Here is a 12,995-nt window from a genome sequence, read left to right as displayed (position 1 = left end):
GCAAATCTGATATATTTGAATTTTTAAATGGAGGGCTGTGCCCACATTATGCTCTCATTAAAACACTTTAAACAAAATCGAAATTTACGGAATATTTATTACTTTACATCTATTATCTTTTGCTATAATTTCACAAAAATCGGAGATATCTGAATTTAGATCCTTTCACCACTTTTTGACATAAACATAAATATACATAAACAAAATTAAAATAAATATAGCCCACATTTGTACCTCTTACGCTTAGAAGCTCTGCTCTAAAATTCATAATCGCTTAATTAGTTTAGAAGTTGTTTCTATACATGCAAAGATATAAACATATACATATACTTATTTATATAATTATTTCCACAGCGAGACAACGTCGCAGCTCACAAGAGCCAAGAAAGCCAAGTAATCTGAAGTCTAAGACCAGAGTTTCACCCTCATTTGGGCTCATTAGTAAGACATCTGAACTCGGGATTTCATATCTCCTTCAAATCCTCCAAGCTCTTCAGATATCTCTTCTGTCGCCCGCTGAGCTCCCTCATCCCTTGATCGCCCTCTACTTCGCAGAGTCTTTTCCCTGACTAAAACGGAAACTTCTTAGTTTTCTCTTTTCTAGGGGCCATGGGGGGGAGAACAGTCTTCTTCTGTTACTTTTACTTTTTCTTCTATTGGAGCCTCTTCCGGCTGTTCCACCAAGGTGAAGTGGGGGTTAAATAGAGGAGGGGTGAGCTATCCTTCTTCCTGAGTTGGGATCTGCTGCTGAGATTGTAGAGAAGGATCAGCATTCTCGTTCCTATTCTTTCGTTTTTTTGTCTTTAGGCTTCGTCATTGCTCTTTAGACTCTGACGACGAAGTTTGATTCTTCCTTTTGGTCGCCATTCCTGGGTGTCATCTGGAGGACGCTTTCGTGTCTTCTTTCTGTCCTTGAGACCACCTTACTTCAGGTGGCGGGTTCTTTTACTGCCTTTTTTCCTTTTTTTCTTCTTCTCTTTTAGTCGTCTTCTCAGGGACTTTCTTTAGGCATGCTTTTGCCATGTACCCGGGTTTCTGTCAATGCTAGCAATGTGGTCTTCGACCTTCCACGATCACCAACATTGTCCAACCCCCGCAGCTTAGTTGTGCATGTATCCTGTTAATTATTTCCTGTCTAATCTCACCCGTAGTCCCAGGCTATTATATTTCTAGGGTCCCTGCCTAGTTTTACCTCTTCTACTTCCCCGTATTGGGGCATTACTGCCCCAGCATGATCCTCTCTCACAAAGCAGAGTACTCCCAGGGCAGTAATGTTGGCCCTTCTTTTAGCCATGTATTCATGCTTCATCCGGATGTTTTTCCATGTGAGATCCCCCTTTTGTCAGTTTTTCGGTTTCCTCCTTATTTGGCAAAAGGAAGTCCCACATTGCATAACTATGTCTGACCATGTACAGCGCTATTATTTGGGGGGAGGGAGAACAGTCTTCTTCTGTTACTTTTACTTTTTCTTCTATTGGAGCCTCTTCCGGCTGCCCCACCGAGGTGAAGTGGGGGTTAAATAGAGGAGGGGTGAGCTATCCTTCTTCCTGAGTTGGGATCTGCTGCTGAGATTGTATAACTATGTCTGACCATGTACAGCGCTATTATTTTTAAGTCTCCTATTATCTCTAATATTTTCCCTCTTTGAACTCCTATGAGCCCCATTGCTTTTAAAATCTGAAATGAGGAGAGAGACGGACCTTTCTTGGATTCTCTCCATTGTCCCAGAGAATGATCTTTATTATATTCCTTTCGGTATACTTTTCATACTTTGTAGTGAATAGGTCCTCGTAATAGCTTGGGGACTTTTTCTCTTGTGTGCTCCATCATGTAGTTCTTGCTTCTCTTCCTTTGTCTTTCGGTGACTTTTGTTCCTCCGGAATTGGTGTCTGATGCTACGAGGGCTGGTCAATCCTTCTTTTTCTGTTTCTCTGGAGACTTCGTGCTCTTATCAGCTCTAGGAATTTCACCTTTTTCAAGATTTTCCCACTGTTTCGCAGGCTATTTGCTAGTGACCTGGACGTTGTAGCCGGTTTTTCCTCTTAGCTCGTAACCTGACACATCTCCTTGACACAGTTGTTGACCTTTTCCCAACCGGTCTTGGTATTACTTGGATCCAACTCCACCCATTTCTCCATTCTTTTTTCTGTTCTCCCCGTTTCTGGGTTGTCCTCGCACGTTTTGGTATTATCAAACAGTGTCCCAGCGATAGTTCTTCTCTGTCTGTCAACTATCAGCTGCGGGCTTGACTCACCTACTGTGTGATTTGAGGTGATTTCTTCCTCTGTTATTTCTGTAGAAGAATCATCTTTGGCCTAGCGAAAATCTTCAAGCTTTTTTCCCTGAAGTGCTATGCTTTTGGACGGCGCAAAGGGCGTTCCCAATACATGGATGTGACATATGGTACTCCTGGAGCACTGGGCTCGGTGGCTTGATCTGGGGCATCACTGGGCAAGACTGCGGCTCTTAGCATTGTGGTCACCGGGTGTGGCACCCTCCACTACGAACGTTGAGGGTAACGCAAACAAGGACGAAACGGACGGAAAAGGTGACAAGGGCAAGACGATAGCCCTTGATGATGGGGTGCTTCAGGGTGTGGCAACTCCCGCAACAATCTCGGACTCCGGAACTAGGCCTCCAGGCGTGGCCCCCGACGATCCTGGAACTAAGCCTCCAGGCGTGACTCCTTTCGACCCTGGAACTTGGCCGCTTCCGGGCCTGACGTTGAGGGCGTCATCTCGTTCGGGCAAAGAAGCAGCCCGCTCCATTGTTTGTCGGCCTAGTACCCAGACAAGGGCCCGTCGATTCGGAGACTGGGAGATCGTCGCCTTAAAAGGTTTGTAACTCAACGAACCTGCAGACTGATGAGTACTAGAATATCTGGAAAAAGGGCCAGAAAAAAACAGTTAATAATGCCCTAAAATGCAAGAACACAAGTAAAAACCTCTGTGGGTCCGGACACCCAAAGAATAGGGTCGGTCCTTTGGAAATAATATCAAGAAGGCAGACAGCGCACGTGCGAGGAGAGTTACGCGCGTGCACTCAGTATTTATTTGTTTCCCCACGGAAACACCAGGCCGAACGAGAGAAGAACGCGAGGTCTCTCGGTATTTGTTTGTTCCCCCACGAAAGCAAAATGTGACACAAGGTCGTTTATAATGTGAGAGAAAACCAGCTCTCTCAAAAGGGGGCTCGCTGACAGTGTGTAAAAATATAATTATCTTATAAAAAGTGTTTCCCCTCCATTGACTAAGAACAATTTAACTTGGCTGCAGCGTTAGAGCAGACACCACACCCCGGCCTCCAGGCAGACCGAGAGGAGAATGCGAGAGCTCTCTGCTCGACATCAGAAATTTGTCTTGTTTACATAGTGCCAGACGACTCCACACTATCGTAGAGTGTTAACTATCCCAAAATAATAAGTATACACCAAAGTAGAGTTTGGAGGGACTAGGCAATCAGAGAAAGTAGGTTAAATAAAGATGATCCAAATATAAACCCTAAGAAATAGAAAAGGGGCTTAACAGACACATATAGTGTAAGACTGAATATTAGGTACCTCCAAAATGTTGTGTACTACGTCATCAACCTAAACAAAAAACACGACGTCATCAGTTCGTGTGTTTATTGTAATTTCTATGGATTAGTACTATAGAATTTATTTGCAAATAACGTTATTTTACTATCGTTATTATTTTAGAACGGTAAAATAAGTGCATAAGTTCACAAAAAAGTAATTTCTCATATATTACGAAAAACAACTATTCCGTGTTAATGATTTGAAGATATAAAAAAAAAAGCTCGCTCGAATTTTTTTTTTGGGGGGGGGTCGATTTTTCTTTTGCAATTTTTATTATCTCAAGAGTCATAGATTATATTATATGAATATATTTTTTTTTAATATTGGAAACCTGTTATATAAAAAATCGGTTTGAACGTCATATCGCGTAATATTTGAATTTAATATCATTTAAAGCTTTTTAAAAATAATTATTTTTAGAATTCGTTTTATTTTTTTTTTTTTTTTGTAATTTAAATAATTATGTTACCAAGAAAAACAAATCAAGAAAAATTGTTCAATTTATTTTTTTAACATAATATTAATGATTTTATGTCGAATTTTATTTACAACTTTGAGGTAAGTGAAAAAAATGATGGGATTTTACATATATATAAATATAACTATTTTTTATTTATTTGATCTTTCCAGCTTTAAAAAAAGTTGAAATTTTTATCGACCTACATTTATTTTTTTCAGTTTTCGTAACATGAAATATGGGGGTGGGGGTAGAGCACCTAAAAAATCCTCTAATATATTTAACGAAACCTACTTTTAATATGTAAGTTTATTTAATAATGAATAAATATCGAAAATTTCAGGTAAATATGACTATTATTTGATTTTTGCTAGATTTTTAAACATAGGTGTGTCAACAGCTTAAAACACGTTACTACATCGTTGTTTTAATGCGTCGATGATGTAAACACGATTTTTGTCTCGCATTTTCATTATTTTTGTAAGCTGTAAAATTTTTAAATGAATATTAGCAGTATATTTGATGATTTTTCTTTTAAATAGTAAAAAAGTTAGGATGATAATCATAAATTAATTAGAGTTACATCGTGTTACATACAGGGGGTTAAAACTGTGGAGCACGTTGGAGGTACCTACTGAATATAGATATACACACTAGAAAAGCGTGAAGAAGTGTTTTACAAACGTGTAAACAAAGTTGAATATAAAAGATTTACGTATGCATAAAATGAAGGAGAAGAGATACAGTGAAGAACAGAGTTTAATAAAATCGAATCCAAATACAGAAACAATAGAGACTGCACAGTCAGATAGACACAGTTTATCACTGACGATTGATGTATACTCCAAAATAGAGAGAATAAGAAATGAATAGTCAGATTAACAAATACGATTGAATAGTACATCAAATGAAATTTGGGAGAGATTAAACAGTAAAGTGAACAGTTGAACAAAGAAGATTAAGTATATACCAATTGAGAAAGAAAATTAACAAATGAGGTAGTAATATTTGCTAGAGGAATAAAAGGAAATAATGGATTGTAAAATATACCGAGTAGAACAAAACGTAGCGAAATATACGCCTAATAAGAGATCATAGAGTGTGTTCTATCAGGTAAACAGTTGAACAAAAAGGATCAAAGTATACGCTAAAAGAGGGTGAAAGGAATCTATTAGGTTGATGCAAAATAATGTCGTATTTTATCAGATATATATATATACGTCAAAAATGAAATTACTTTTACACCAACCTAATAGAAAGTTAGGTTTAACAGAGATTAACCAAGCAGGCACCCAAAAGAGGCAGAAAACAATCTAGACAGTCAGATAAACAGAGATTGACAAAATTGGCATCTAACAGTCACAAGATGTGAGTCACAGTAAACATCCTATATGGATGTGACAAATAAAATGAGCTTAAAAGTGAGAGACGGAAGGTGTCATCAAGTATTATAGAGAGTTGTGAGTTAAGAAATAAAAGGCATAAAAAGAAAAAAAAATCGATGGGAGAAGATGTTACGAGATCGAAAAGTTTAATGAAAAGAGGCACGTAAGTTAGTAAAAGGTTTGATCGTTATAAAATCAAGCACCAACATGGGAACTGGTCCTGGATATGACCTTAAACTATATCTAGTGGTGAGGCCCAAACTTGCGAGCTTTGGGGATAGTGGAGCCACCCTTTAATTGCCGTTGCTCCCAGGTCAACTCTGACCCGGAGTGGTAGTACCTGTTAGGGTTCCAACTATGGGTTAAATAGAAACCGACTTGAAAAAAACAAATATATTCTATTAAATCTTTTTCTTCAATATCTTTGGATTCGGCATTAAATAACCTGAAAAGAGTTGATATGCCGTAAAACAAAAACAACCAACCACCACCATAATGTAATGTGTAGAAACTATCATTAGGACTAATTGAAATAAAAAACGTTAAACAAAAACAACTAACCAACCAACATGGGAACTATTTAACACAAGGGGCAGCACATATTAAAGAGATGGACAGATTACTGCTTAGGGTTGTATAGTCATTAATCTAGAGGAAATTCAGAGGTACTCTAGTGAGGAGTTTTAAAAAGAAATTACAATGTAAATGCCTAATTGGTATCATATGACTATGGACCAAATTTGATACAAATCAGAAATATTTAAATTTTCAAATGGTGGCTTATGTCTTTACTAAAAAAACTTTAAAATCCTCAAATGAAATTGAAATTTGTGGAATATTCTTACTTGATATATGTTATCTATAACTAAAATTTCATAAAAATCGAATGCCTTCACTGCTTTTTACCTCTATGCATGAAACAAAATTAAAATAAATATACCCCACATTCGTATCTCTTACGCTTAGCAGCTCTGTTGTGCAATAAATAATGATCACTTAATTAGTTTAGAAATTATTTCTATATATGCAAAGACGTAAACTTATACACATGCTTATTTATCTCCATATATAATAATTCGATTGCAGAAATTCCCCTCTGGACCAAAGTAACGTAGATTTTGCAACAGCAGATGTCACATACAAATGTATTATTTCTAGACTATTAGCCACTGTCTTATGTAACTTTAGAGCGCCATTTTAGACGCAGTTAGTCGTTATAATAAAATTCTACATTTCATCCTAGGAGCAACATCATTACCGGAAGAAATTATGCGCTTGTGAAAAATATGAGGTCTCACCCTTCGTAACTGGAGCATAAACTCATTGACATATCACAATCTTTTCCTTTTCCGTTACAAAAATAATAAAGTCTCCCCAGAAAAATTCCGCTCCTTTTGATCTGATGGGCTCTGGTCATTTCTTTATTCCGGATGCACAGTATTCGCATGCTAAACGAACCCTAATGTATCATCAAATATGGCATCGCCATACTTTCGCCCTGTGAAATAATCTGGCTTTTACTGGGGATTAGTGATAATTACTGCGTTTATTTTCTTAATTCGGTGTGTGTGAGTTTCTTCTCTCTTTCTCTCTCTCTCTCTCTTTCTTTCTTTCTTTCTTTCTCTCGCATTTTTGAGACCTGCAATAAAGCGATGGACGTTGAAAATTCCTTGAATATTAAAAAAATAACATAACTTTTTAAATATAACATGAATTTTGATGAAATTTTAGGATTTATCTCACCTTAATACAGTCCTTGAATGGTGTAATTTTCAGCTTTTTATAACTTATATTTACTGAAATATTGGTTATTTTGTAATCTGCAATAAAGCGATGGACACAGTTTAGTATCAGACCTGACAGAATAGTTAATTGTAGGTATAGACAATTTCATACCCTCGAAAAAGCTCCAGCAAAAACCTAACAGCCAGCCATGGTTTTCTCCAGAATGTGCTGCTGCTATTGCGCACAGAAATCACTTTTTCCACGGCTTCCAACGTAATAGATGTATGGAAACTAAAGCCGCTTTCAGGACTGCCAGCAACCATTGTAAGAAAGTAATAAAGACCGCAAGAGAGTTGTATGCTCAGTCCGTCAAGTCCAAAGTAGCTGAGCAGCGGCTTGGTTCCCACCAGTTTTGGCAAATTGCAAACAGAATCCTGAACAGAAGCGTGTGCTCTATCCCAACTATCATCAATGGACCTGAGTTAATCTCGTCAGCATCAGACAAAGCCAAACTCTTTGCCAAGAACTTTGCAGCCAATTCTACCCTTTGCGACCAAGGCCGCCAACCCCCAATATTTCCTCCTGTATCAGAAAACACACTATGTGATATACAAATATCTGTATGTGATGTTGCCAAGCTAATCAAAAACCTTGATTCCAGTAAAGCAACCGGCCCTGACGGTATTCCAATTATAGTACTCAAAAAACTTCAACCAGAACTAGCACCCATACTTACAAAACTGTTTAAACTTTGTCTTAAGGAAAATTGCTTCCCATCACCCTGGAAAATCTCATCAGTATTTAAGAATTCAGGTGATCGTAATTCCCCTCTCAGTACAGGCCAATAAGTCTCCTATGCGCCATGAGTAAGTTGCTGGAATCTGTGTTAAATACAGAAGTAATCAACCATCTCAGCAAAAATAACCTTCTTAGTGAAACACAATATGGTTTCCGTTCTGCTAGATCTACAGCAGATGTGATTACAGTTATATCTCATAGGATTAGCGAATCTCTCGACAAAGGCAACCTTTCTAGGGCAATTGCTCTTGACATATCAAAAGTTTGATAGGGTATGGCATAAAGGTTTACTTCACAAGATCTCCAGCTATGGTATAGCTGGAAATGTCTTCTCAATTACTAAATCATTTCTCTCTGATAGGTTCATAAGAGTAGTAGTTGACGGGCAAAAATCAGAAGCTCACAGTATAAATGCTGGAGTCCCTCAGGGGTCCATCCTGGGCCCAACTCTTTTCCTGATCTACATTAATGATCTTCCAAATCACATCCTTACATCATTCGTAAATATTTTTGCTGACGACACTACCATTTATGGTAGCACATCTAAGACAGTAAACGACCAAGTTCTCTCCGATTCTCTCTCCTCTGATCTTGATCACGTTGTTCAATGGGGAAAGGAGTGGCTGGTTACTTTTAATGCATCTAAAACCAAGCTTCTATCTTTACATCATCAACGTTCTGATCCCCATCTGGCATCAATTAAAATGAATGGCTCTCGTCTTGGGGAGGCCTCAAGTTTTGACAGGCTTCTGGGCTTGACCTTTACTCCTGATCTTAAATGGAATACGTACATCAAATCTGTTGCCAAGGCTGCTGGAAAAATGGTCGGATCCTTCTATCGATCCGGTAGATATCTCACTGCTGATGCAATTCTCTATCTATATAAGAGCCAGATACGTCCAAGGATGGAATACTGTTGTCACATATGGGCAGGAGCTGCTAGAAAAGACTTGTCCTGCCTTGATAGGGTTCAAAATAGACTTCGTGGCCTGGTGGGAGATGTCCTTTTCTCTTCGCTGCAACCTCTATCTCACAGAAGAGATGTTGCGAGTTTGTCTCTGCTTTATCGTTATTTTCATGGAAAGTGTTCAACTGAGCTTCAATCTATGGTCCCCCCTCGTCAAACTTTCACAAGAAACACTAGACTAGCTGAAAACATTATCAATAATTTCCCCCACTCTTTATCTGTGCCTAAACCTAAACATAGATTCCATGATCAAAGCTTCTTTCTTAGAACTGTACGCCTGTGGAATTGTCTTCCGTTTTCCTGCTTTTCAGCTGTCTATAATATGGTAGTCTTCAAGTCCAACGTGAACAAGTTTCTGATGAGCCGTTCCACTTAATTTAACAAATTTACCGAACTTCCATTACTATCGATTACTATATTGTCCTTTTGACTACTCTACACTCTTTAACCCTTATCCTTGAGTAGCCTATCGGCCTTGATAAGTGGTGATGCCTATGTAAAAAAACAAAAACATCCGAAAATACTCCTGGAAATTGCTCTATAATCTCGGCTATGTCACATTGTTCTCTTTTTGATAAGTGGCACAGTTTTTCTTCTAAATTCTCCAGTATTTTGGAGTTACATAGTTTTATTGGGGTGTCCTTGATCAATACACTACCATCCATCAGTGTGTCTTCATTTGCTACCGTTTTCACTTGCTCCACGGGTAGTTCAGGTTCTTTAGTTTGTTCTACATATTTTTATTCGGTTTATGTGGCGTAATTGTTCCTTATCCCGCCGGTTAGGGAGATTTACTTTATAGTTCAAGTCATCGACCTTTTCTGCTATTGTATAAGGACCCTGGAACCTCGCGTCGAATGGGGACTTTTTTGTCGGTAGGAGAATCATCACGTCCTCACCCACGCTGAATTGTCTGCCCTTAGATCTTTTATTATAGATGCGTTGCATCTTTTCCTGAGACTTGCTCAAGTAGGTTTCTGCTATCTTCCTAGCGTCCTCTAAGTTTTTGCGCAAGTCCTCTACATAACTCGATACCAGCTGGGGTGATTTTTCTGGGTTATCCCATGGTTCCTTCGCCATCTTGAGTGGATTTCGCATTTCTCGTCCATAAACCAGCTCGAATGGGCTGTATCCTAGTGATTCTTTAACCGAATCTCTAGCAGCCAAGAGTACAAATAGTAATTCTTTATCCCAATCATCCTGCCTCTCCGTGCAGTGGACTCTGAGCATGCTTTTAAGGGTTGCATGGAACCGTTCTAAAGCGCCCTACGACTGGGGGTGATATGGGCTTGATGTGACATGCTTTATACAGAAACAGGTTTGACGTGAAATTCGTTCCCCTGTCAGTTTTGATAGTTTCGAGGATTCACATTTTTGAAAAATAGCTTAGCAATGCTTCTATTATTTTCTTCGTGGATATCGTCCGCAACGGTATAGCTTCGGGGAATCTCGAGCTGGCGCACATTACAGTCAGTAGATACTGGTGTCCTGCCTTCGTTTTTGGTAGAGGGCCTACGCAGTCAACTATCACCCTCTCGAAGGGTTGCCCCGAGATTGTTATTGGTTTAAGCGGTTCTGGGGGTATTGCTGTTTTAGGCTTTTCTGCCCGCTGGCATGTCTCGCATGAGTTACAGAAACTCTTTGTGCTAGCCCTTATGCCTGGCCAGTAGAAGTGTCTCAACAGCTTCTCATACGTCTTGCTTATGCCTCGGTGTCCTGCCAGTGGAACTTCATGAGCCAATTTTAGCATTTCTTCACGATACCACCTTGGCATGACTATTTGGTGATAATGTTCCTCTCTTTTCCTTTTCCGCTTCCCAGCATGATAGCTCCTTTTCAATATTCCCTCTTCGATGTAGTATTGTTGAGCGTACTTCTCATTCATTGGTTTATCCACTTGTTCATAACTTCCTTAATCTGTCATCGCTCCTTTGAGCTCTCTCCAGCTCCTCACGAGCTTTGTTTAATAGAGGAATCTTTTCTTCATCTGTATTTTTCCTTTTACTTCGCAGGTTATATGTGTGTGCTCTCTAGTCTGTGTTTTCCTCATTATCTACCTAGGCTAATTAGATTTTGTCTACTTTCTTCATAGAGCGTGTCTTCACCACCCCGACTTTTATCTTCTTCCTGAATTTCCCTGCTATAAGTTCCACTTCTTTCAGGGGTACTCGCATGGTTCTTCCTCCTATGCCTCGAATTGCCATGAAGCCTCTCGTCTGACCACCTGGTACCTTTTCCTATAAAATTAAGGATTGCGCCTGTCACTCGCTAACCAAAATTTCAGCAGAGATAAGATAAAGCTCAAAATAACTACTCAGTTCACAGACGCATGTTCATACACTGACAAAGTTCGCATATGCACACTATTTTATAAACTCAACACACATATTCATGTTGGCAGCAAACAAACATAGATTTTTAACACTCGTGTCTTCTATCATGCTACTGGAATTCTATTACAACAAAAACGTTTTTTAATTAAAATCTGTAAATATATATATGTGTGTGTGTGTGTGTGTGTGTGTGTGTGTGTGTGTGTGTGTGTGTGTGTGTTTCGTTAATCATGTTTTTTCTCCCATACACATCTTGTTCGTGAATCTAACACTTGCTAAATGATGCCACTTTTATTTTCGATCATTCACAACAATAAGTGTTTCTATTTTTGTTATCCGCCACTTACAAAATTATTAATTACCAGCGTGGGATTTGATACATTTTTACAATTTATTTATTTAAGTATGGTAAACACCTATAGTTAAATGATAAGTGCATTAATATTAAATTTAGGTAAAGCAAAGCAAAGCAACATATTGTGATATCACCAAAATACTAATAAAGACTAGTTGCATACCATAAGACACAACACCTGCTAATTTTTGTTAAAACTATTCTAAATCTAGTAGGTAATGATCCCTTCTTTTTCCTACAGCCATTTACTCACAGAGAAAATACAGCTAGTTCATTTCTACTCCATAGAGTGCGTTTAACTGAGTTCCGATCAAGCTGCAATAAGTCGTCTAGATACCACCACGGATAAAGACTTTGGTTTCCCTCTTCATGTGCCAAGAGTCAGACGAAATTCCAAAGGGAAGAGTTTCTTTGCGATCGCTTCACGATCGTGGAACATTTATTGCAGGACTGATGCAATGCAGATTTCAACATGATTGTCTTCAAATCCAAACACTTGCCGTGAATCGCACTATGAGTAATAAAACTTTTTATACAATTGTTTACCATCTTTCGATTGACAATTATTCCATCTAATCATTGAGTAGCAGCAACCCAGCACCTATCCAGAAAAAAAATAGAGGTATACGACGATGAGAGGCAACTAACCAATATAAATAACAGACGTCATCGAGAAAAACTGTGGAATGTTGATGCGAAAATTTTATTCTTTTGCCTAATTTTCTTATGCTGGTTTTTTTTTTTGCATTATTTTTCTATTTTTCTGTTTAAACGCGTCCTTGTCTATTATTGTTAATCAATTGTCAAAATTTTATATGAATATTGATAGAATTCCAAAGGTCATCTGGGTTAAGAGTCAAGTCAAGATGAGGAACAGATTGATTGAATGTCGAGGTGATGGCACTCCAATATTTGAAACTATTAAGGATTGAATTGTCCGGGAGAGTTAAACGAGGGGAAGCCGTGAAATAGAAATATCCATATCAAAGAGATTGGTTTTCATTTAAAGAATTGAGAAAATATAGTTGTGAAATACCGCAGTTAATAATTATTAATTAATTATGATTGTGGATTGAATACTATTGATTACTTGTGGTCGTGTAAATGGCCACGGTTCTAATAAGATTATCTCTAGGTGATCAAAAAAGCATGTCTAATGAATGAGGCTGAACTATATGATTATGTGATGTATGATCTGGGACCGATCAGAATGTAACAGTGATTATTTTGATAATTACAAGGGTGAGACTAAAATGTAAACTGTAAATATTGTTATATTGTTTAGCTAAGTGCTATCTATTCACCATGTTTAAATGATTATATCACTTCTATCTACAGTAAAAGGGAAATCTCTAAAAACAATTATGCTAATTTATTTAGAAGACGGTAAAAATT

This window comes from Euprymna scolopes, chromosome 12, assembly GCF_053919585.1.
Source record: "Euprymna scolopes isolate OS-2025 chromosome 12, ASM5391958v1, whole genome shotgun sequence".
Classification (NCBI taxonomy): Eukaryota; Metazoa; Mollusca; class Cephalopoda; order Sepiida; family Sepiolidae; genus Euprymna; species Euprymna scolopes.
This window is presented reverse-complemented; position numbering follows the sequence as displayed.